We start from the raw sequence: 24,669 nt of genomic DNA, 5'->3' as shown, positions 1-24,669 counted from the left end.
GTGTCTTTTTGTGTCGGGATGTATAAGTACCCGGCCACGTCCACTTGTATTTTTTGTCTATCTGATGAGTTAAGCCTTTTCAACTGATTTTTATAGTTCGTTCTTATGTTGTACTTTTATACCACTGTCCCAGGTTAGGGGAGGGTTGGGATCCCGCTAACATGTTTAACCCCCTCCACATTATTTATGTATGTGCCTGTCCCAAGTCAGGAGCTTGTAATTCAGTGGTTGTCGTTTGTTTATGTGTTACATATTTGTTTTTCGTTCATTTTTTTACATAAAAAAGGCCGTTAGTTTTCTCGTTTGAATTGTTTTACATTGTCTTATCGGGGCCTGAATATGCGGTTTGGGCTTTGCTCATTGTAGAAGGCCGTACGGTGACCTATAGTTGTTAATGTTTGTGTCATGTTGATCTTTTGTGGATAGTTGTCTCATTGGCAATCATACCACATCTTCTTTTTTATATTAAGTGTTCTATGTTATGTCTTGCGTATTATTGTTTGTCTGTTTGTTTTTTTTAGCCATGGTGTTGTCAGTTTGACCGTCTTTCGCACATCTTTTGTAGAAATATTAGTGTGTATGATGCTATTGATTACTTAAGACCAACAAACAAATGTACTAAACAGAAATTAATATTTTAGCAAAAATTAAATATATTTTGACTTTTTTTATCAAATTTTGTTAAAAACTTTAGAATTGCGCACCGCAGTATACTCTTCTATCATTTTCATAAACGACATCGTTATTCTAGTATTAGTTGACTTCCTAACGGTCCTTTTGTTAATAATTAGACTTTTACAATTGGTTAAAAATAGGAATATACAAAGGTGATGGATATAAAAATCAGCATATACCTGTTTTCTATGGAGTAAAAAAATTGAAAAAAAATGAAAATTGTTGTTGATTATATGTTTAATCTGTTATCAGGATATAATGAACAATTAGGATCAATGAATATATTTCAAAACAAAGTTCATAAATTAATGTGACATATACTTAGATTTCACAACGCGTTTCTTTAACAATGCACATTGAACTCATCATATTTAATGTATCCTGACCTTTCTTGTTTTATCAGCTTTTTTAAATGGAATGTGAAGGGTGCCTTTTTATCTTTAAAATAGACAAATATAGTATATCGAAAACACATGTTACTATGACTTTCAAGTTCATTATTATATTTCAGACTGTTTGGTTTATATTAACGCCCATACCTATATATTGAATACTAATGATGTTGGTTATATTTTGCCTGTGACACATCGCCAGTATTGAGTGTTCAAAGTCAGAGACAGTGGTATTCATTTTTGTTTGGTGTCCAAGTTGAATTATATGGTGAATTTCTCCTGGATTTGGTTTTATTGACCACATTAAGTGGTATGCAACGTTCCTTCTTCACAATTGTACCAAAATAATTATGAATTGTGTTTCGTCTTCTTCACGTTACACCGTTAATTTTTATTGATTTGTGTTGGAATTTTCAATTTGAAAATGTTTTGGATTTGGAATGTTAAAGATAGACAGATTTCGTACAAACCATATCTATATAACTATAACTTTTGGGAAAGGGCGTCTCTAATGTTGTTATAACTTGTGTACAATCCCTTTTGCTACTTTTGCAAATAAAATATGTTCAAACTATATAACTATGGCAGAGACAAATATACTTCGCCTCCGGGTGCAGGATTTAACAGTCTCCGGGACAAGTTTGCAATTCCGCTGAGTGCAAAAATTGTCACCTTAATTTTTTGAGTTAAGTCAAAATGAAGTTGATTACTTGGTTGGTATTGGTTCCCTGATATTTGTCCTAAAAAATTTTGGCTCTAGCACCACTGTTGAAAAAGTTATGCCCCTTTTTTCAACAATTTCCTCAGAGGAAAAGTAGTTTTCCTCAAGGGAAATCAAATTTCCCTAAGGGAAAAAGATTTTTCCTCAAGGGAAATTGTTTTTTCCTCAAGGGAAAAAGATTTCCCTTAGGGAAATTGCTGCATAAATATTTCCTTTGAGGAAATTCTATTTCCTTAGAGGAAATCCTATTTCCTTTGAGGAAATTCTTTTTCCTTTGAGGAAATTCTATTTCCTTTGAGGAAATTTGCAGCTTCAAATTTTCCTTTGAGGAAATACTTTTTCCTGTGAGGAAATTTGCAGCTTCAAATTTTCCTTGGAGGAAATACTTTTTCCTGTGAGGAAATTTTTGACAAACACTTTTCCTTGAGGGAAAATTCAAGACAACAAATTTCCTCTAGGGAAATCATTGTTCTTCAAATTTCCTCTAAGGAAATTTCTGAACATCAAATTTCCCTTAAGGAAATGATTTCCCCTATTTTTCCTCTATGGAAACTTCATAACATTACAAACAGTATAAATATAATTTTTCATAGACTGAATTATTGATACAAAAGATATACAATACTAAGCAAAACACTATGAATATCATACCATTTGTGATGTTATTAATATTGTGCTCATATTTGCATATTAAATAAAATAAACACTTTTCATGTTAAATTAACTTGTCTTCTGTTTCAGCTGCTGTGTACAATTATTCTACCCCCTACATAACAGTTCAGTGCATAAATAATTCCATCCATAAGACATCTTCTTTCAATTGGCTGAATAAATTTTTGCAACTTGTTCTTCAAACATCTTCTCTGTATATTTGATATGATGTAGCAATGTACATGAATGGATAAAGCAGGTGTTTATTTCGACAACAAACATGACAAAGATACTATTTTTTTCTTAATTTCTCCATAATCCATCAGTGAATATGTAGGTTGTTACATTTTACACAATTGTGTTCTTGTGCATCTTTGATAGTACTCCATTTTGTTTATAGCAATTTTGTAGAATTTTTTCTATTTCTTTTTCCAGAAAAACACACAGTGCAGTTCATTTCACATTAATTAATCTAATTAGCACATTATCATGATTATGTAGAAAAGTATTAACAATTAAGTTTCCTCTTCAGTATAGACCTGCAGGACCTGTTGATGATCATAAAAACCAAGACATCTGACCTATAAATATACAAAATTAAAAAAAATAATGTTATAAATGGAGAAAAAAACAGTAATATAAATAAGCTTATTTTATCATGTTTTAATGAAAATTTTGAGAAACTTTCATTTGATATTCTTACTTATGAGTTCTCTTATTTCAGTGCTTTGTGTCCAAGATTTAATATTCGTTGTTTAGTGCCTTGCAGTGATATTTAAAGTTGAGCCACTTGCAATAGTTGTTATAGAATGTTCATATGTTGTGTTGTTTGAACCACTGTCCTATATTATGGTAAGGTTGATTGTTATTGACTTTGAATATGTTGAACTTCACAAATAATACACGATGGTCTTGATGTATAGATTCTGCGTACTGATGTTGTTTATCATCTTAACAACGTGTGTTATAGTTCTTTCATTTGTCTTTGTACTATTATTAATATTACTTTTACTGTTGAATGGTTTTATGTGATATCCGTTTGAAGTGGCTCTGTACTTATACATCTCGTCAATGTGTTTGTAGTGTCTTTCATTTTTTGGTGGCGTGTTTTGCATATGCAACTTTTTGTATTTCTTTGGTTCTTATAACGTGACTCTGTACTTTAAAAGATCCCATCAGTATGATATTGTTCTATTTTATGTCATTATGATATATTTCTATTATGAATTACAAAATACGTTGAACCATAAACGTCAAAATCATTCAATTGCGTAGTGGAATTATCTATTTGTGGATTCTTATAAATTCTATATAACTTTTGGACAACTTTCAATCTCTGTTTATTTCTGAAATTTATTCTTACATACTTTTAATTTTTTTGCCCTATATGCTAACATTGCCTATGTAAATTTTAAAATTGTTTGTATGCACATTGAACGACAAATCTATATGACGTATAAAATTTTCTGATGTCAGACACACAAATCAATGAATGTGTTTGTAGATAGATGTGTTTGTGTTCTGTAAAATTGTTCCTTTTAAAATTGTTATACGATGATACCCATATTTGTACTATTTTATTTATTGTGTCTGTTTAGTTAATGCAACAATGTAAATATAACAGAATTTGATGAGACTGTCATCAAAGTGAGAGGGTTAGCGCTATAAAACCAGGTTTAATCCACCATTTTCTACATTTGAAATTGCCTGTACCAAGTCAGGAATATGACAGTTCTTGTGCATTCGTTTTTGATGCGTTTTGTTATTTGATTTTGCCATGTGATTATGGACTTTCCGAATTGATTTTCCTCTAACATGTCTAAGTTCAGTATTTTTGTGATTTTACTTTTTCTTTTCGATTGTTTAAATCTTTTCATGTTGGGATCTTTATTGGCTGACCTATAAAGGAAGTGTTTTCTCATTATTGAAGGCCGGCCCATCATTGGCCTTTAATTTCTTGCATTTACTTCATTGAACTCTGGTGGATAAGTCACTCATTTACCATACCACATCTTCTTATTTTTATATATGTCATCATTCAAAGGCAATTACTTTTATTACTGTAATTCAGAAATTATCGAGAGGTTTTTAGTAATGCGAATAATGTGACTGGGTGAGAATCACAAAAATAAGAACTCATATTTTGATAACAAAAACATATATATATATATATATATATATATATATATATATAAGTGCCTATAAATAGCAGCACATGACATACAAATCTATGGGAGTGTGGATTAATCAGTACAGAGATTAATTCAATTACACAAATAAAATTATAGATTGCCTAACAATGTAATTTTAACACACTATTTAGTATGTAAATATAAGTTCAGTATTTTTGTGATTTTACTTTTTCTTTTCGATTGTTTAAATCTTTTCATGTTGGGATCTTTATTGTCTGACCTATAAAGGAGTGGGCCATGCCCCTGATCAACATTATAGAAAAATCTATAAGCTATAACTCAAAATAAGGATAATTTTTAAAAAAATCTGCATAAAGATCTATAAATATATATATATATATATATATAGATCTTTATGCAGATTTTTTTTGTAATCACAATAAGTTGTCCATTTGTGAAAAATCACAATAATAAATGCAATCAACATATATCAATAATTTCTGAATTTACATGATTGTGCAGTATATAGAAGTGGTCTTACCATTTAGGCCTTGTTGTATTCTGTTTTTCTTGTTTTGTCGCTCATTTCTATTTTAACTGTTTATATTTTTCTATATTTCTTGTCCTAAACATAAAAAGGGTAAAAACTATTATTAAACATCAGTATGTGTTTTTCTTTAGGTTGCAGTCTTGTAATTGACTGCTCCATAGGCTTACATGCTAAACAGCTGATCTTTGAAAATAAAAAAATAAAAAATGCTACATAGAAAAACATTTTCATGTTCATATCATGTATGTACTAATGTGAAATTGTGATTTAATCGGGAAAAAAGTGGGCCATGCCACGAAGAATAAAAAGTTACGTAACCCTGAAGTCAAAACATTTTTTTTTCTACTTTCTGTTTGCTGTTTTCACTAGGCCGCACCCTTTCCAGTAAACATGAAATCCTTCCACTTTCCTGGATTGATATCTCCAAAAAGATGCAAGATTTTTTTTAAATCTATATTATATGTTTCAATTCAGCATAAATCTATAATCAAACAGAAAAAATTGAGTCCATAGAAAAATTCAGGAAAAAATGGACTATTTTGTTTCCTAGAACAGTGAGGTAAAATTGCACTGGGGGGGGGGGGGTCCAGGGGTTGGAACCACCCTTTCTTTTGCCGAGCAATGCATTTCAATGGGAGCATATAGTTGGAACCCCCCCCCCCTTTACTCTGGGTTGGGACCCCTCCCTGTTTCATAATCTGATAATGGCTGGATCCGCCCCTGATCAACATTATAGAAAAATCTATAAGCTATAACTCAAAATAAGGATAATTTTATTTTTAAAGGGCCTATAATTAAGTTTGACAACTTCAGACATACTAATATTTTACCTTTTCAAACTTTACCAAATTACTACTTTACCTAAAAATTTTGCCACATTTCATCCAATTTAATTTTATCCTCTTAATTACTTGCTATTTCAGCCATAATATTTATAGAAATAAATTTGGAAGTAGTATGATTTTAATTTGCAAGTTAAACACTATTCAAACTAGAGACCTAATAGAGTAGATATATATACTCGACTAATTTTAATCAAACTTGGCGTGAACTAAGATTTAAGGGAATAAATGACAGTTTACCTACAATGACCTAGTTTCATGGCAATAGCATATACATTAAAGACTATATGGTCATTCTTATGTTTAACTTTAAACTTCGGGTGTTCATTTTTTAATGTTTAAAGCTAACAATTTCAACTACATACATCAAGATTTGATCCTACATTATTTAAGTATTGCAAAAAATAGCTTTTTAAATGGCTCTATATATAATTGTGTATGTCACATGTATGTATATGATGTATATTAATGCAAAGCAGCTGAAAACTTATTAGCCATCTCATATCTATTTCAGTTCTTCAAAAGGCAAATTTATATGAGCCTATGCCTGAAAATAGAGATTTCTAATTAAGGGGAAAGCCCGCCCCCCCCCCCCCCCCCCCCATCCCCTTCGTGTGAAATTTTTTTTGATTATATAGGGAATCACTGAAGCATGACTGGAGCAAGCATCCCCCCCCTTTTCCAAAAAAAAAATGAAAAGTTCTGGATCCCTCCCCGTCAATCTTACACTCAGAGTTGTCACACAAAATGAATGATACCAAATGTTCATATGAATATGTTTTAGGTCGTGTAGGTGTAAGGAGGCAACCATTTGATTTGTAGGGTGAAAAAGGTGAATAATCTTGCCTTGTAAACTTGTGCTATAAATAAAAATTTAGTACCATCCATTAAAAATCCGTCAGCCCAATCTCATCCAGTAAAATAAATTATTGTCTGTTTTTGAAGTTATATGGAAGTACTTAGTAGTCCAGATAATTATGACGCATTGCAATGCATTTTTTCTAAGGAGCCGTGTTGACTTATAATTGGGGGAATGGAACCAATAAATTGATCGGATCCGATATGATCTTCCCAGTACCGGAGCACCATAGATGTAATACCCAGGGTATTAATCTATGGGAGGGAGCACCTTTTAACTTTGAGGTAAATTTTATTAGTGTCGGTGGTGTCAGAAGTAAATCAGAGTGAATATTACAGTTGCACGCACATTAATTAGCAGAGAAGAGACAATTATCAACTTGTGTATTATTCATTTTCTCGCAGTTATTTACGGTAAATTAGCTATATGGATCCCAAAACAGGTGCTCGGATCTAGTACTAGTATATGTGACTTTTGAATAACAATTTCATATTCTGTGGCGGGTCGAAGGGGATGGAATCCGGGGGTTGGACTCCCCTTTTGTGAGCAATCATTGCATTTAATGGTAATCTCGGGAATCCTCTCAAGTTCCTATATACAAGGTGATAGGACGTGCCGTTGGAAAAGGTCACCTTTCCAGGCTTAAAATATGTGAATAGGTCGGGGAAAACTCTCTTTTGACACTTAGGTATTGCACGATTACATTACACACCAAACAAAACGCAAACAATATGGGAAAAGATAATATTTTAACCTACACAATATATGAAAAGGTATATACTTTTGAAATCTAAATTTTATGAATAGGGTGAGGTAATAGAAACCCAGCGATAACGACAGCCCTTGTTTTATTAAATGGAGACATGTAGTTGTTTAATCCGCTTTATCGTGGCAGGATCCGCCCCTGATTTTACATGTATATCAAGTCCCGGGTTTCTGTTGGCATAACAGTAATCACGTAAAAGCACGAGGAATTATAAATATACAATTGAACAGGGGTCGAGTGCATAGAGGAATGGGAATTAAAATTGTCACTTCACGATGATCGAAAAAAGTATCGTGCACGTTATTTTCATAATCTTGTCTGAAACACTCTGTATAATGAGCTTCAAGGCGAAAACAAGTCATGTGAAATACTAATAACATGCACCCTTACCGAAAAAATCAGCCTCCTGCAAATAGTTGCTGCAGGTCTGCTGCGAACTTGCTGCAGACTTGCAGCGAACACAGAGTCTGTGTTTGCAGCGTGTTTGCTGCAAATACGCTGCAGGTCTGCTGCAAACAATTTACCATGCAAATGAGTATTTGCTGCAACCCTCCACCAGACAACCAATGATTTAAATTTCCTGCAAACACAGACTGGACTACTGTAAACCAACTAAATTTTCGCGAATACTGTATTTTGCGTTTTATACTTTCTAGTCTACATCACAGCTATTTTTTTTTTTGCGGTTTTCAATTTTACTTAATGTATTTTAATAAATGAATAAGGAAAGATACAGATATGAAAAACAGTCCCGACAATTTATATGCATGTTATATTTCTAAATGCGAAAATAAATTGCTTGTGAAAATCAATCGCTCACGAAAATTAGTTGGTTTACAGTAAGCAAGAAATTTATACATTTCCCTTAATTGAAAAGACACAAAGTTAAGTACTCACAGTAACTGACAGCTTAAGTTAAAAATCCATAAAAACTAATGCATGTAATAAAAAACAGGCTTATCAGCAACCCTACCCTTACTTTAGACAGTGGTTTAACAGCTCAACATATATATATAATATAAAGAACAAACTGCCTCAACTTGAAAGATTGATAAATGCACAAAATCAACTAATATAAGAACTATAGACAAAAGCATTCACAAGTAAGAAAGGAAATATATTTAAAATGTTAATAAACATGACCAAATAAACTTTTATTGCTGTTTCTCTCTCCATTTATAACATTTTATTTTTTTTATTTTGTGTATTTATAGGTGATCAGACATCTTGGTTTTCATGATCAATAGGTCATTACTGAAGAGGAAACTTAAAGTTGAAATGTATCTACATAGTGCGCAATTGGATTAATTTGAACTGGAATGTGTGCTTTCCTGCAAAAAAGAAATAGGAAATTTCATCATAATCACATGATAATGGCCATAAACAAAATGGAGTTCTATCATAGATACACAAAAACACTATTGTATAAAAGCAACAACATATTATATATATTAGTCGAAAGAAAGGAGAAATGCAGAAAAAAATACTATTTTGTTGTTGAAAAAAGGAACACCAGTTTTATCCACACATTTACATCGCTCCCTCATATCAAATATATATATGGAAGAAGATCATTGAAGAACAATTTGCAAAAATGTTTAGTGAATGGAATAATGTATTCACTGAATTCTTACGTAGTGGATTGAATAACTGTACACAAGCTTAAACAGAAGAAAATTTCAATTTAAAATAACAGGAAAAGACGTGTTTATTTTATTATTTAATCTGCAAATATAAACAAATTCTTTAGAACACCACAAATGGTATGACATTCAAATTGGTTGCTTATTAATGTATTGGATTGAAACAATTACAAAGAAAACAGAATCCTTTGCTATAAATTTTTTTTATAAATCAAAGTTAAAGTTATATAAAAAGTATGAACAATACCTGTCATACCTAGACCTAAACAGTCAGACTGTATGAATTTTTCAATGTCATTAAAATGTTGAGTCAAACATTTATTAAAGTTTTAAATATCATTTGTATCAATTATTCAGTCTTGTAAAATTATATTCACACTGTTTGTATACATGGTATAGTGAAGAAATGTTTAACTAGTAAAAATAAGGGAAAACATTTCCTTAAGGGAAATTTGATGTTCAGAAATTTCCTTAGAGGAAATTTAAAGAACAATGATTTCCTTAGAGGAAATTTGTTGTCTTGAATTTTCCCTTAAGGAAAAGTGTTTGTCAAAAATTTCCTTACAGGAAAAAGTATTTCCTCCAAGGAAAATTTGAAGCTACAAATTTCCTCACAGGAAAAAGTTTTTCCTCAAAGGAAAATTTGAAGCCGCAAATTTCCTCGAAGGAAAAAGAATTTCCTCAAAGGAAATAGAATTTCCTCTAAGGAAATAGAATTTCCTCAAAGGAAATATTTATGCAGCAAATTCCCTAAGGGAAATCTTTTTCCCTTGAGGAAAAAACAATTTCCCTTGAGGAAAAATCTTTTTCCTTTAGGGAAATTTGATTTCCCTTGAGGAAAACTACTTTTCCTCTGAGGAAATTGTTGAAAAAAGGGGCATAACTTTTTCAACAGTGGTGCTAGGGCCAAAATTTTTTAGGACAAATATCAGGGAACCAATACCAACCAAGTTATCAACTTTATTTTGACTTAACTCCAAAAATTAAGGTGACAACTTTTGCACTCAGCGGAATTGCAAACTTGTCCCGGAGACTGTTATTTTCTCGTTGCGTGAATGATCCTCTGCTGGCCTTCGGCAGCTTTCTGTTCTTTGGTCGGGTTCTTGTCACTTTAACACATTCCACATTTCTATTCTCAATTTTATCATCAGGAAACCAATTAAATCAAACAAAACGAAGATTTTTAAATACGATGAAATCTTTATATATAAACTTGCAATTTCAATTCCGAATGGATTAATGAAAAGTGTAAGAGATTCCTCAATTTGAGACATATATGGAGATAATATAAGGTCAAAATGTAGTTCTTTTGGAAAATATGAAAATGCCGATCAACACGGTTTGATTCTTTCTTTATTTTTTTAAAATGCATCGAAATGGAAATGATCGTCATAGAAATGTTGCAAAGTTTAAATTATTCAAATATCTTTTCCAATCAACAATTTTTGTTTATGTTCGATCTGTACGATTGCCAGAAAGATTCACTAGTTTTATATAAAAAAATATCTTCTGAAAAAAAAACTGGAGACCGCTTCAATGACTTGGATACTATCTTAATCTTTCCTTGTCGATGAATTGTATCTTCCTTCTCTGCTTTACAAACATCATAATGAAGGACAATGTTTTTTGTTTATACTGGTTACTTTATCATGACATTTTTTATAAAGAATGATATAGATAAAAAGGGGCAAAATATACTAGAAGGATATTAAAACTCGAAAATGAAAAGATATTGAAGGCTGTACGATGACCTATAGTTGTTATTTTCTGTGTCATTTTGTCTCTTGTGGAGAGTTGTTTCATTGACAACCATACCACATCTTATTTTGTATGTAGACAACACCATGCCTGAAAAAAGAAGACCGATAGAAAATCAATAAATATATAGCTATGTCAAAAACATCTTTTTTTTTAATTTCATTCTGACAAATCTATTCTACAATCTCAAATTATTATCTTCAATGTTGTTGAATGTTTTTGCAGTATTATCAAAAATTTAGAATTTTCTGAGCTATAAACGAATATTTCAAATAATTATTTGATCTTTAAAATTGTGTAATGTTATTTTGAGGACAAAAGGTCAGAATTTACGTTTTTTTTTTGGTAAACGTGTATGCCTCGTGGTTTTTTGTCGGGCTTGCAACTTTTGTCACAGAAAGTTGAACATAGGAATAGTGATACGGCAGCAATAGTTAACTTCTTGAACATTCTATAAAGCTAAAAGACCTGAATGATTCATACTTTATATAAAGATAACCTATTTTAAACAATTGTCGTCTGTCATATGTCAATTGTCCTTGACCTTATTTTCAAGGTTTAGTGACTACTTAAAAAAAAAAGTAAACATTTCTTGTAATATTATTTTTTTGTCTTATGAGTTATAGGATAACTATATCTAGTATGTGCATACCTTTCACGGATTTGGCTATACTTTTTGGACCTTTTAGATTATAGCTCTGCATCTTTTATATTAGCTTTGATTTTCAAATATTTTGGCCGCGAGCATCACTGAAGAGACATGTATTGTCGAAATGCGCATCTAGTGCAAGAAAATTTGTACCGTTGATTTTATTACTACCACTGGGTCGATGCCTCTGCTGGTGAACTATAAATCCCGAGGGTATCACCAGCCCAGTAGCCAGTACTTCGGTACTGGCATGAAAATACGGATTTTTTGTAGTATTAAAATTTGCTGTTTCAAAATATTAGAAACTATTATAAATTAAGGAATCATGTATCTCCCTCATGCAAAGCTCTGATTCCTTTCACGGATTTGGCTATACTTTTTGGACCTTTTGGATTATAGCTCTTCATCTTTTATATTAGCTTTGGATTTCAATATTTTGGCCACGAGCATCACTGAAGAGACATGTATTGTCGAAATGCGCATCTTGTGCAAAAAAATTGGTACCGTTGATTTTATTACTACCACTGGGTCGATGCCTATGCTGGTGGACTATAAGTCCCCGAGGGTATCACCAGCCCAGTAGCCAGTACTTCAGTACTGGCATGAAAATACGGATTTTTTGTAGTATTAAAATTTGCTGTTTCAAAATATTAGAAATTATTAGAAATTAAGGAATGTATCTCCCTCATGCCAAGCTCTGATTCCTCTCACGAATTTGGCTATACTTTTTGAACCTTTTGGATTTTAGCTCTTCATCTTTTATATAAGCTTTGGATTTCAAATATTTTGGACACGAGCATCACTGAAGAGACATGTATTGTCGAAATGCGCTTCTGGTGCAAGAAAATTGGTACCGTTAATTTTATTTCAAGGTCACCATGTCCGTCAGAGAGTTTTTATTTGACCTCGACCGCATTTCATAGATCAATGAACGAGGTTGTCTTGGTCAAGTTCATAGTTGATATTATTAACAATAACTCTACTATACATGATATATCAAATTATTGTAAGGTGTACATGTTTAACTGGTAGGTGTTTTCTGGCCCTGACCTCTTTTTCATGGTTGACTGGTCAAAGTTCTTGAGATTTTTTTTTTATATACTATAGCTCAATTATATTTGGTTTAGTGAAATAATTTATGACGTACATGTCAGTCTCGCATGTTTTATTTGACATTGACCTCATTTTAACGGTTCATTTCTAAGTATAAGTTTTTGCGTTTTTCTTTAAATATAAGCAATATATCAACTTTATTTGTTATATTGCAGGATTGTAAGGTATATAGGTCTGTCCGGCCGGTTTGACCTGACCTTGATCTCATTTTCATGGTTCATTGGTCAATGTTACGTTTTAATGATTCAGTTTGTTTTTTAGATACTATTAGCAATATATCAACAATGTGTATTGTATAGATTGAGTATTAGGTGTACATTTCTGTGCGGCATGGTTAATTTGACCTTGACTTCATTTGCATGGTTCAATGGTGAAATTGTCTTTGTTAAAATTGTTTCTTATAAACTATTATCAATGGGTCAACTATGTTTCAGTTTATTGAATGATTGAAAGGTGTACATGTATTTTTCGATTGGTTTTTTTAACCGTGACCTTTTTCTTAGATTATGTTAAGTTTACGTGTTACTTGAGGTAAAGCATTATATTTAGAACTATCAACATAAAACCAATGGTAAGTAAAGAAGGCAAGAGATTTCAGTATGTGCACTCTTGTTTACTCATATCGTCTTATATTTACTGCTACATACAAAAAATCTCAAAGTGGTCAAATCTTGTATGAATAAGATTCACTATTCTTTATAATTATTTCTTAAATGTGTTGTTCATGTATTGTGAATTGTCGATTAAAGTGAAATTGTCCTAAATATTCCTTACATAGGTATGGTAACGTGTAGACACAATTCAACATGAGTTTAGAGAATATCAACACATCAACACGGTGGGTATGGTTGTCCTGCGAGAGAACGTACTGTGCTGGTGATTCGGTCCTGACGGGTGCTGGTGGGTCCTGATTCTGTGCTGGTGGGTTTGTTTACATTGTATCAGAACGGCAATAAAACGACTGTTTTGTTGCTTAATTTTTCTCTGATGCGTCACAAGTACCATGCTAAGTATATTACAACAATATTATATTGCAAAAGTCGTGCAAGTTCGTTTAACGGAATTGTCCTGACGCGGTGCTGGTGATTAGAAAAACGGTCCTGGTTCTGTGCTCCGATGTCCTGGTTCTGTGCCTTTATATTTTAGTTAAAAGTGGCATATATTCAAGATCATTGATCCTGTACTGTTATTGACTAATTAACTGTTGCCTGCTTTCTTGAAATTGACATTGTTTTGAATCCGTTTACTGTTATTATGCAAGAAAAAATACCCCTATTTTTTTTATTTTTTTTTTTAAATTAACTGTAATCTTATTTATTGGCCTGTTAATGGAACCCTTCTTGTCCCCTTTTAAGATAAGAAAATATGTTTACGATTTTCGGGATTACGATCATTTTGCAAGATCACCAAAATACGTTGTAATTTATACAATACTTATATAAAGTAGATGATGTGGTATGTTTGTTGTCAATGGACAAGTTTCCTTAAGAAACCAAAGGAAGTATGTGTTAATAACCATACGTCATCGTAATACCTTCAACAATAACCCATTAAATAAAAATGTAAAAGGTTACCGTTTTGCATAAAAATGGTGAGAAAAAATATAGAACAAAGAACTTTCTGAGCGTTTGAATCATATGTCTTTAGCAGCTTAAATCACATTTTTATGTTTAAAATCTATTTAAAAGTATTTGAAACTAACGTTTGCTTTGTTAATTGTGCATTTCAAAATTCCCCAAGGGTTACTTGGAAATAGAAATATGGTCACTTGGTCTTCTCCTGACCGGCAGTAAAACGCTTGTTGAAGAGGGGCGTCCGTTTGGCTGTGCGGGATGTATCAAGTTCGCAGTCGCGTCCGGTCAGAATGGGGACGTTAAGGGCATACGATACAGTTTTGATCCTGTATTTACAAGTTCGTGAAAATTTGCATATAGGCTATTTTTTACCTGATTAAATCAAATATGTAATAAAAAATATACCTTCATGTGCTACTTTTTGAGTAAAATGAATTCGAAATTTTGTATATTTGCTCAAAATTTAGATTTGTGGCCGTAATTTCTTTTTCGAGAGAAAGACATAACTTTTTTGTTATAAAAGATAACCACAAATTGTTTTCTGTTAAATAATCGGTAATTTCTGTATTTTATAAGTACCCTAAACAATTATGCATTTTTTATTCAGAAATAACTCATATTTATCAAATGTTCATGAATTGAGGAAAATACGCCATTTTTTTGCTGCATGTTTGTCAAAATTAAAAAAAATCCTCTATTTACAGTTTTATAAAATTTGGGTCAGATAATCTCACTGCAAAATGAAACAAATTGCTGTTTTGAAAAATAGGGGTCCATGAACTTGTTTTTAAATTAAATCAGTTTGAATGATAAAAATCAGTCCAAAAATGCATCTTTTCCCGATATGTCAAAGTTTGACGTCGCGAAAATAACATTTTACGTTAGCAACGTCATTACCTCCCATGTAACTGTATCGTATGCCCTTAAATCCGATATCTCGTGTAAAGAGAGTGCCACGCTCTTTGCACGTTAATAACCCTTGCAGCAACTCTTTGAGTGGTCCGTAGGTGGCCTGCTGCAAGGCCAAATTTCTGTTCCTATCCAATACATTCTCATTTTCCAGTGGCAGTCCAAAATTCCACGACTATTGGCCTCTTTTATGACAAGACCTACCTATTGTATTTATTGTGAACTTGTTCTCGTCCTGAATATGCATGAAATATTTGCCACTGGACGTTAAGCAACCAACAATCAATCAATCAATAGCTTCATACTACCAATTGAGTTTAAAAAAGAAATTCTTAGATTAAACACCTACATTTAACTTTAAAAGGTCATAACAGTTTAAAACAATACAAATCTACACACACACACAAACTGGCTTAATTTCAAATGGTTATCAACCTGAATCGCTATAAGATCATATATAAGCTCACCTGTGTCGAGGGGTCGTGTGAGGTTCATATATTGTCTTGGCGTCCGCAATTACAAAAAAGATCTTTTTTGAAATTACTTGACCAAATCAAGGACTTAAATTATATACATCCCTGACCAAATGTTACCAAATGATTTTTCAAGAGTGAATCTAGGAAAAACAATATTCATCAACAAACATGACCACTGTCTGTTAAAATGTATTCGAGGTTTTAGTTACAGCCGATTCCATCGAGTATATAGGCAAACATAATATCTTTGGTTAGCTTGCTCCTTTCGAAGTAGCCTGGTCCTACAGACAGAAAGATGTGTCATTTGTCGGACTAGTATACTCTTAAAGTAGGGTAGTTTACATAACCTAACTATGACTTTTCTGTTCATCAAGCAATATAACCAAAGATATTCCCTTTGTCTTCACACTCATTGAAATCGGCTTTAATATTGCAAAAGTTCAAGCAATTAGGGCAAAACTTTCCGAGTAAAAAAAATCAAAATGTCTTTCCACCTTGCACATTTCAGAACATTCAGATCAGATAACGAAACTGGGTCCAGCAACATTTATAAGCAATTTAAGATTTTGACCCTCACAGTTTCCATTCACCTCCCATTCATGACAATTAAATTGAACTGTAAAACATTTCTTGGTACCTTCTTAATTCCTTTATAAGTCTCATGTAAACATAATTATGACAATAACTGTTGTGAGCACAAGATTCACTGCACACTTTTAAAGTTCTGCTTCATCAAACATTAAAATGTGAACTTAAGTTTTGAGACTTTTAATCGACACGATTGAGATTTTTGTATATGAGAACATGGTTTATCTATTAGTTGAAAATGCGGCATTGAACTAGCTTTCAGTACCTGCGAGCATTCGTTGTTCAATAATGTGTGTCTTTGTGTAATTATTTAATGTGATAAATTGTTGTGTTGGTACACCACTGTAACAATGAAGGAAGAAATGAGGAGGGTTGGTTGGGTGGAAGTGGGGAGGGGTATGCGGAGCGCTGACAAACATGTCTATGCGGCATGGGCTTTGATCATTGTTGAGGCATCAATGAAAGGGGCATTTAATATCTTAATAAAACTATTCTTATTTTAGATACTATATATTGTTCTCTGATATTGGACGAAAGATGTTGCCCTTTTATGTAATTATGTTATACAAGTTACGATCATTTGAAAACACATATTAAACAGCCAAATGGATGCACAAGAGCTAAATAGGAGTAATAGATCCTATTGACAACAATTAGCTGCCCAATTTTATTGATTTTGTAACATTTGTTTCAAATATGACCAACTTCTAATCCAAAATCACCAGCACCGTATCAGGACCCACCAACACAATGACAGGACCCACCAGCACAGTATCAGGACATGAGTAAATTGAGAAAATGCTAAATTTTTATAAATTGCAATGTTTTTTTACAAAATAGTTTTGTCGTGTGGATTGCAGTATAGAAAGCGGACTCTATGAGCATTTTTGTTTTATTTTTTCAGTTCGAGATTTTCTGAAAATGAGCATTTTAGTGTTACGCTTACTGAAACAGTTTAGAGGGTCAACTTTTCAATGGTTTATATATGAACCCATAAGAAACAAAATTAAAAAATCTCAACTGTTTTCTTCCATTTTTTATTAGTGAAAACGTCAAAAATCATCATTTTCGTCTTTGTTTACATTTTTTCATTGATCACCAGCACCCGTCAGGACCGAATCACCAGCACAGTACGATCTCTCGCAGGACAACCATACCCACCGTGATCAATCAGAACCCTAATTTCAAAACATTTATAAATTCCATTGAGGACAACGGCAGGGAATGTGCTATACGAACAGAAGTTGAACTGGGCACATTGTCAAAATCGGTCAAAACAATGAGATCGCTGGTAAAAATCGCATTAATTTATTCAAAACAACTGTTTGAATGATCGACCATAGTCCGTTTTCAGAAACGAATAGGCTGTGAAAAATCTATCATTTCTTCATGATAAGTATGTTGTTATTCCTGCGGACAAAGTTTCAAATAATATTGTCTTTGTATGTAAATTGTATTACTACGAGTATCTTGTAAAAGAATTTGGAAAAGAAAACACTTAGGATAAATTTCTATAATGATCGTTTTTTCTAGAATTAGTTCTATCAAAATCGTAATATGATTTTTTCAACCCTGTTTACAACCAATTGCAATCCCCATGTATAATTAAAATTGCCTACCAGAAATATTCCATAGTGCTTTTCAACATAAAAAGGTAGCATACGCTAAAGCAATATTACTTTCGGATTTCATACGGCATATTATGTATAAAGAGAACAAGAAGGTAAAACATTCTACTCAAAGTAAAAAGCCATTATGGTGCTGTAGTTTCTTATTTACAACATAGCATTTTTGTCGATTTGAGAGGTAAACTTTTTTCAACAAAATGTCTACATTTCTCTTGGAACGAACTGTGTGCCTCTCCTTGCTGACCTCTCTTTATTTTATTTTAGTCAGAGTTTCTTCAGACACTTTTCAAAAATGAGAAGATAAAAGAAGCCAGATAATTTAATTTCCCATTCAGGTAAATTGATGATTTTCTTTCCATTCATTCCATTAAGATACCACCAAGAACTTCCAGCAAGCTTCTCAAAATTTGTAAACGTCATCAGTGTCTGAGCAAAAAGTTAATAAACCAAGGGTATGTCTATGACCGTCTTGTCTTTTTTCTAAAAGAAATTACAATGGAAGGTTCAAACACCTTGTTGGTACATATTCCGTGTCAACTTCACCTTTTTGTCATTGTGTTATTATGCTATGGTATTTTTTGTATATGCTTCTATCATTGTTTTGCCAATGTATTTTTGTCTATGCCTTTTTATGTTTCTTAGTAGCATATTTGTTTGTTTTTAATTTGAGTAAGAATATAACACAATGTTGAATGCTGTATCCGTATTTTGACATTTTTACCTCATCCATCTGTTTGTTTTCTTCACAAATCGTTTTCAATATAATCGAATTTTATGAGACTGTCATACAAGTGGGAGGTCTCGTTAGCTGTAAAAACCGATTAAATTCACCATTTTTACATAATAAAACGCATGCACCCAAGTCAGGAATAAGACAATTGATATTCATTCGTTTGATGGGTTGAGCTCTCTGTTTTGTCATTTGATAATTTTGAGTTTTGTAGTTTAGTGGTTTGACTCCTTTTTTAAATATTGGATTTTCTTCAAAATGTCGCGAAAAAGCATATTAGTACTTATACCTTAATAAGTTATTGGTTTTATTGGGTCTCCAATCTTATGAAAACAACTCTAGAATATGCTTATAGTGTGTTAATAATGCTAATCTGTTTTTGATGAGCAATTGAAGTCTTCTATGAAAACAAGAGTGACTGATTTGGAGCAAAATACTTTACCTTACATCGTAGGAAAATCAACAAAGAGTCAAAACATCTGACAAAACTCCTCTAACCTAACCCGACTGCACATGTTGATAAACGGTTGCGCAGTTGTGCATTGATCGTACATAATTCCGCTCAAACAATAACTGTTAAACTATTTCTTTTTTTTCCCCAAAAAGTGAAAGATCAAGTGATTGAAATCATTTATTTAAAGAACATATTCTCTTAAATTAATTTTATCAAAAATTTCTTTCAAAATGAAATAATGGATTCCAAAATAATCTTCAAATGCATTACAATCAGTCGATATACATAAAAAGATTTAAAAATAGTGAACGAACAAATGGAATGTAAATTCACTATATAGAAAATGAAAATATTGAGAGAGAAAAAAAAACACCAGAATCACCATGTTGATAGAAAAGTAATTGGAAATAAATATTGTATGTTATTACCTTATAAAGAGTATTTTCCTGTTTTATTAATATTTGCATAGTATTTGCTATTTTTCTGCCATTTTTTTGTTCAATGGTCTATTGCACTGGAAATTATCGTTCTATTACACATGTCTGCAGTCTATTGCTCTGGAAATTATCGTTCTATTACACATGCGTGAAGTCTATTGCACTGACATGTAATGACCTCTTATTCTGAAATCTGATTAGTTGAAAAGGTATTCATGTTGTCTAATCAAATTGGGTCTTTTAATACAGTTGTTACTTTTATGTGTTTTATTTCTAAGAATTTGTAAGACTTTGTTGACTCAGTATGTATTAGGTAATAAAACAGTTATTGAAAGTGAAACAGTGTAATATATCAAAATTTATTTCCCCCGGTATAAAGATCAATTCATAGTTATATTGCCTTCAGCCGTTGACTTCGGACAATAGAACAATGAGCTGATTTTCATACCTCGGGAAATACATTTTGATCTATTGCATAGATACATATTAGATAACTGTATACTAGTAATATAAACCCCGTTTTGCAAATATAATGAGTGATACCTATAACGTTGTGCACGATGTTCCTACAACAAGACGTTACACCACCACGACGTCAAAGAGAGTTTTCTGAAATTTTTGACGCACATTTATTCAATTTGCAAGTTTCATTTGCTTTTTTCGTGTAGTTGGTTGATTCTAAATCTGTCTCTATTAAATTTGTAATGTCTATTTACCATGAATTTATTTATATCAGGTTGTGGAAATCGATTAAATAATTTTTACCCATAAAATAACCTTAAAATGTTGTATTGTCGTAAGTAATGAACTTGAAGGAAGGGAAAATGGGACAGAAGTATACGGTTTTCAATAAATGAATTATAACAAAACTTCACTCGCAGACTGCTAAGATTGCATGGTGAATATCATATGTCATGTAAATTTTTCATATCTTGATTCAACCCTTATACAAATATATATATATATATATCCGACACTCTGCAAGTAAATAAAAACATATTTACCCTTGATTAATTTGAATTGATCTGTATTAAAAAATTGCTTGACACATAACTTGTCGCAATACAACAATTAAATAAATTATCATAACCCGATCTTGAAAATATTTTCCCAGTCATTTGAAGTCGCTTTCTTTCAAAATGTACTAATCTTCTCCTGAATCGTCTGTATAATACGGGGTTGCATCAGTTCAATGAAACTGTTTTTGTCGCTGTTTCCGATAAGTCTTTCAGTTACCTCCGTTTCATGCACAACATGCACCGTGGGTTTTTTCGACAACCAGCAATTATTTTTTTAAATTTCACCAAACGATTTGTTTTAAGATCGGGAATATACAATGGAACAAATTTTGCACATGTAACGTCGAAAAAAAAGCGTTTGTTTGTTTTTTCGACGTTTTTCGACGTTGGGACAAAATGGCTACCGTTTTGTTATGTTTCTTAGCATTTTATTCCTGAAAGACCCAAACATGCAATTAATAAAAAAAGAGTCTAGACTTTATGTTCTTTTTGTGTATCTAAATTTTGCTTTGGTAAATTATAAAATACTTATTGAAATATCAGGTAACAAACCCGAATTAATTGCTTGGATAAATGAAATATCAACTTGGACAAAATGGCTACCGCTTGAAAAACGACTGTGTAGAGATGGTTTTATAGAATCTACTATTTTTAAACTCACAAACAATGAGGCAAATGTTTGTTCTTTCGGGAGATGTTATAATAATCTCACATGTGTTAGACATTTTTAGCTATGTCTACTTATAAAACTACCTTTTAGCCGTTAAGTCAACGAAAAACGTCATTGGACATTTTTCTTATTCCAGCTTAATATGGAGCCACCGAGTCAAACAAAATTCGACAAAAGAACGGCTTCAATTTAACCAAGAACTGACACACTTCGTTGCTTCTGTCAAGTTTTGGGAAGATCAGAGAATAAGAAATAGGATCACTATACATAAGAGATAAAACAGTTGTTCAAAAATGTAACGTTGGACATCCGTTTTTTTCATATAGCTTTGTTGTTTTACTCCTCAAATATACTAGATATTACTAAGCATATGACCAAGAGCTATCAGAACATAAAGGAAACATATACTGAATTAGTTTTTATAGTGGTTAGCGTTAATTAACATTTTATTTTGTTTTGCGGAGGAAATTTCAAAGATTCTGTTTTAAATCATAGGGGTTGTAGGAACATCGTGCGTGACGTTTTTGCATTTAAAAAAATCTAATATTCAATTAATGACAAACCCTTTTCAAACTTATAGAAGTTTGAACAATTTCAATCATTATTACTTTATACATGTATATACTTGTGATAAACAAAAACTTTATTCCACATACAAATTACATTAACAAACAAACTTTAGATAAACATACTTCATATTCATATAGAAAATTATCCTTATTCGATATTCATTTCCTTTCTTGTGCGGGAAGATAAAAAACCTAGGTTTGGGTTTTATCTAATTACTAGGTAACACCTGTCATTATATTCATTTGGTTCAGAAGGAAAGACATTTACAGCTTTGTTTACCTTTTATTTCACTTAAAATGTCCTTTATGTTTACACTTTGACTTTTATAACAAACAAGTAAAACCACATGTAGAGGATGGTTATATCTCCTTTGTTCTTTGTAGGCTAGTAGCTATAGAGAATCAAACACTTCTGTATTTTCCGATTCTGGTTGTGTACCACCATCAGCTTGAATCTGTTGTTCTGGTTGTGTACCACCATCAGCTTGAATCTGTTGTTCTGGTTGTGTACCACCATCAGCTTGAATCTGTTGTTCTGGTTGTGTACCACCATCAGCTTGAATCTGTTGTTCTGGTTGAGTTATAACTTGATACTGTTGCGTCCTGGGATAAAACTGCTCTAACGGGTAGGCTGTTTGTCCAGTAACTGTCATGGTCTGGTTACCGGATGTCATGGGAATCTGAGTCTGTGGGAGGTTAAAAACGAACCCAGGTAGTGTGTCATTTATAAAAACAACTCCTTGCTTCGAAATAAAAATGCAAGTATTCATGAACAGAAACAAAGTTTTGTCTTTACTTCTAAACAGTGAAAAAAAATCCTTTACAATATTCAGTCCTGTATTTTAAAAATGTTAGAAAATATAAACAAAAAGGTGATGTCATTATATTGAATAATGTCAATAGTTTATACAGACAGAATGCTTACTTTAATCATGACCTGGTACATGTGGTACAGGCTACCACAATATTGTGTTTGCCTTTACTAACACAGTTAATTATATATCTAATTAATAGTTTAAATGCAGAGACGGACCGAATATTCTGTGACACAATAACAGTCAAGAGGAATTTCAACTAACACGTTGATATTGCTTTAGATACCAGCATGGTTCATATTTCGTTTTGATAAAATAAAAATTGGGTGACTAATTTAATAGCCAGTATAATAATATTGAAATGCCAGTCTATGGTTCATTTAAAAAAAAATACTGTCAGTAGATGATTCAAATTCATTGTGTTAAAGAGTTTAATTGTACACAGAAAGACTGAATCGTCAACATGAGTATTGGTTACAAAGTCCAATCATCAAATCCTTTGACATTCCTACTCTGCTCTTGTGTAAAATATTGCGGTTCAGTTAGGAATGGAGATAGTCCATGTTTGAAGAAGCATATGCTTACCTGCTGATTTGATATTCCCCATGCCGTGCAAAAACAACATAATAAGCGGTAATGATTGCGACTGCTACTTCTGCAAAGGCCAAGACAGCCATCAAAGATGACAGAACAACAGCTTTTGAATCACGTTTGTCCCTCTGAAATAAAGTGTGAGTGATGCATGTGATGCAAATAAGCAAACCATTGATGAGAATTTTCGTTTATTATATACATAAATGCAGCGGCTTTGATTCCGCACCAAAAAGTAACATCTGCAATTTTACCAATGCAATGTTTCATCCTCTCTTGATGCCTTTAAAGAGATATACGAAGATGTGGTATGAGTGCCAATATTTGGAACTTGAGCATTACTGAAGAGACATTTACAATCATATATTGTCCAAATACGCATTGTGTGCAGAAACAAAGGTACCGTTGATATTATTCCAGACGCATAATATTTTGTTTATGTCTTTATCAAATTGAATACATGCTTCATTCAAATCATAGCAGGTAAATTTAAATAGACTGCGGCTTCCAAGTTTGACATTTTTTCTAAAAAAGACTTAATAAAATATGAATAAGAATATTTATGAAAATCCTTTACGACATAACAAATGTACTGATCAGTAGTACACCATGTATAGTTCGCATTACATCAGGGTATGTGTCACATACCAGGTCTAGAAAAACCTAAAGATGAAAGGTATTTCATGATAAATAAAAGCTGTATCTGATGCTGACGGTCACTTAATTTTGTCTATAACGATTCGTGAACAAAACAGACACAATGGGCAAAATTGTCAAAATAGGGACATAGCCATCATCATCGTGTTACCATCTCAGATCAAAAACAAACAAATATATAACAAAGAAGCACAAAACCTGAAATATAAAATTTAACAAACACATGCATTGACACTTATATATGTTTTAAAATCAACTAAAATGATTGCTATTGAGGTCCACATCAACTCGAAAAGGTTTATGTTTATTTAATAATAGATATGTGTTTCCTCTCTTTGGTTATTGGTGGGATGTACAATATGAATATAGTAAAGTGAGGTGTGGACAAAAAAATAATTACAAAAAAAGGCCAGTCAGATCATACTAAATAAAATATATTATACACCATCAAGAACTTTATTAGAATTAGAATGGTCAAAAAGAATCATGTATCACATATTATATAAGTGTGTAAATAGTATTGCACCTGATTATCTCTGTCAATTATTAAAGAATGAGCAAAATTTTAATGCAAGAAGATATATCTATAGCTGTCTTTTGAATACCACGTCCACGAACAAAGTTTATGAAAAAGACATTTAAAAAATCCGGTAATGTTCTATGGAACAGTATTCCTGTAGAAAAAAAACAAATATAGGGAAAACAATTCAAACAAAATTTTTAAGGTCAAATATGTTAATAAAATGTAACACTTAATTTTCATGTTTTTTACCATCATTTAGAAGGCTTGAGATGAAATTC

At 32.1% G+C, this 24,669-nt stretch overlaps 1 protein-coding gene and 1 long non-coding RNA gene across 2 annotated transcripts in view; both read right to left on the bottom strand.

The window, feature by feature from the left end:
• LOC143079541 (uncharacterized) overlaps window positions 1-24,669 on the bottom strand; it is a 303,363-nt gene that overhangs the window by 268,620 nt on the left and 10,074 nt on the right. The window lies entirely within an intron of this gene.
• On the bottom strand, window positions 1,724-7,012 carry LOC143078130 (uncharacterized). The gene is made up of 3 exons (XR_012979067.1): window positions 6,845-7,012; window positions 5,113-5,196; window positions 1,724-3,020 (listed from the first exon to the last, which is right to left on the bottom strand). It is a non-coding gene; the product is annotated as an uncharacterized LOC143078130 (long non-coding RNA).

The sequence above is a fragment of the Mytilus galloprovincialis genome, chromosome 6, assembly GCF_965363235.1.
Source record: "Mytilus galloprovincialis chromosome 6, xbMytGall1.hap1.1, whole genome shotgun sequence".
In the NCBI taxonomy this organism is placed as follows: domain Eukaryota; kingdom Metazoa; phylum Mollusca; class Bivalvia; order Mytilida; family Mytilidae; genus Mytilus; species Mytilus galloprovincialis.
Note: the sequence above shows the minus strand (reverse complement) of the source record. Positions and strands in the feature narration are given on the sequence as shown.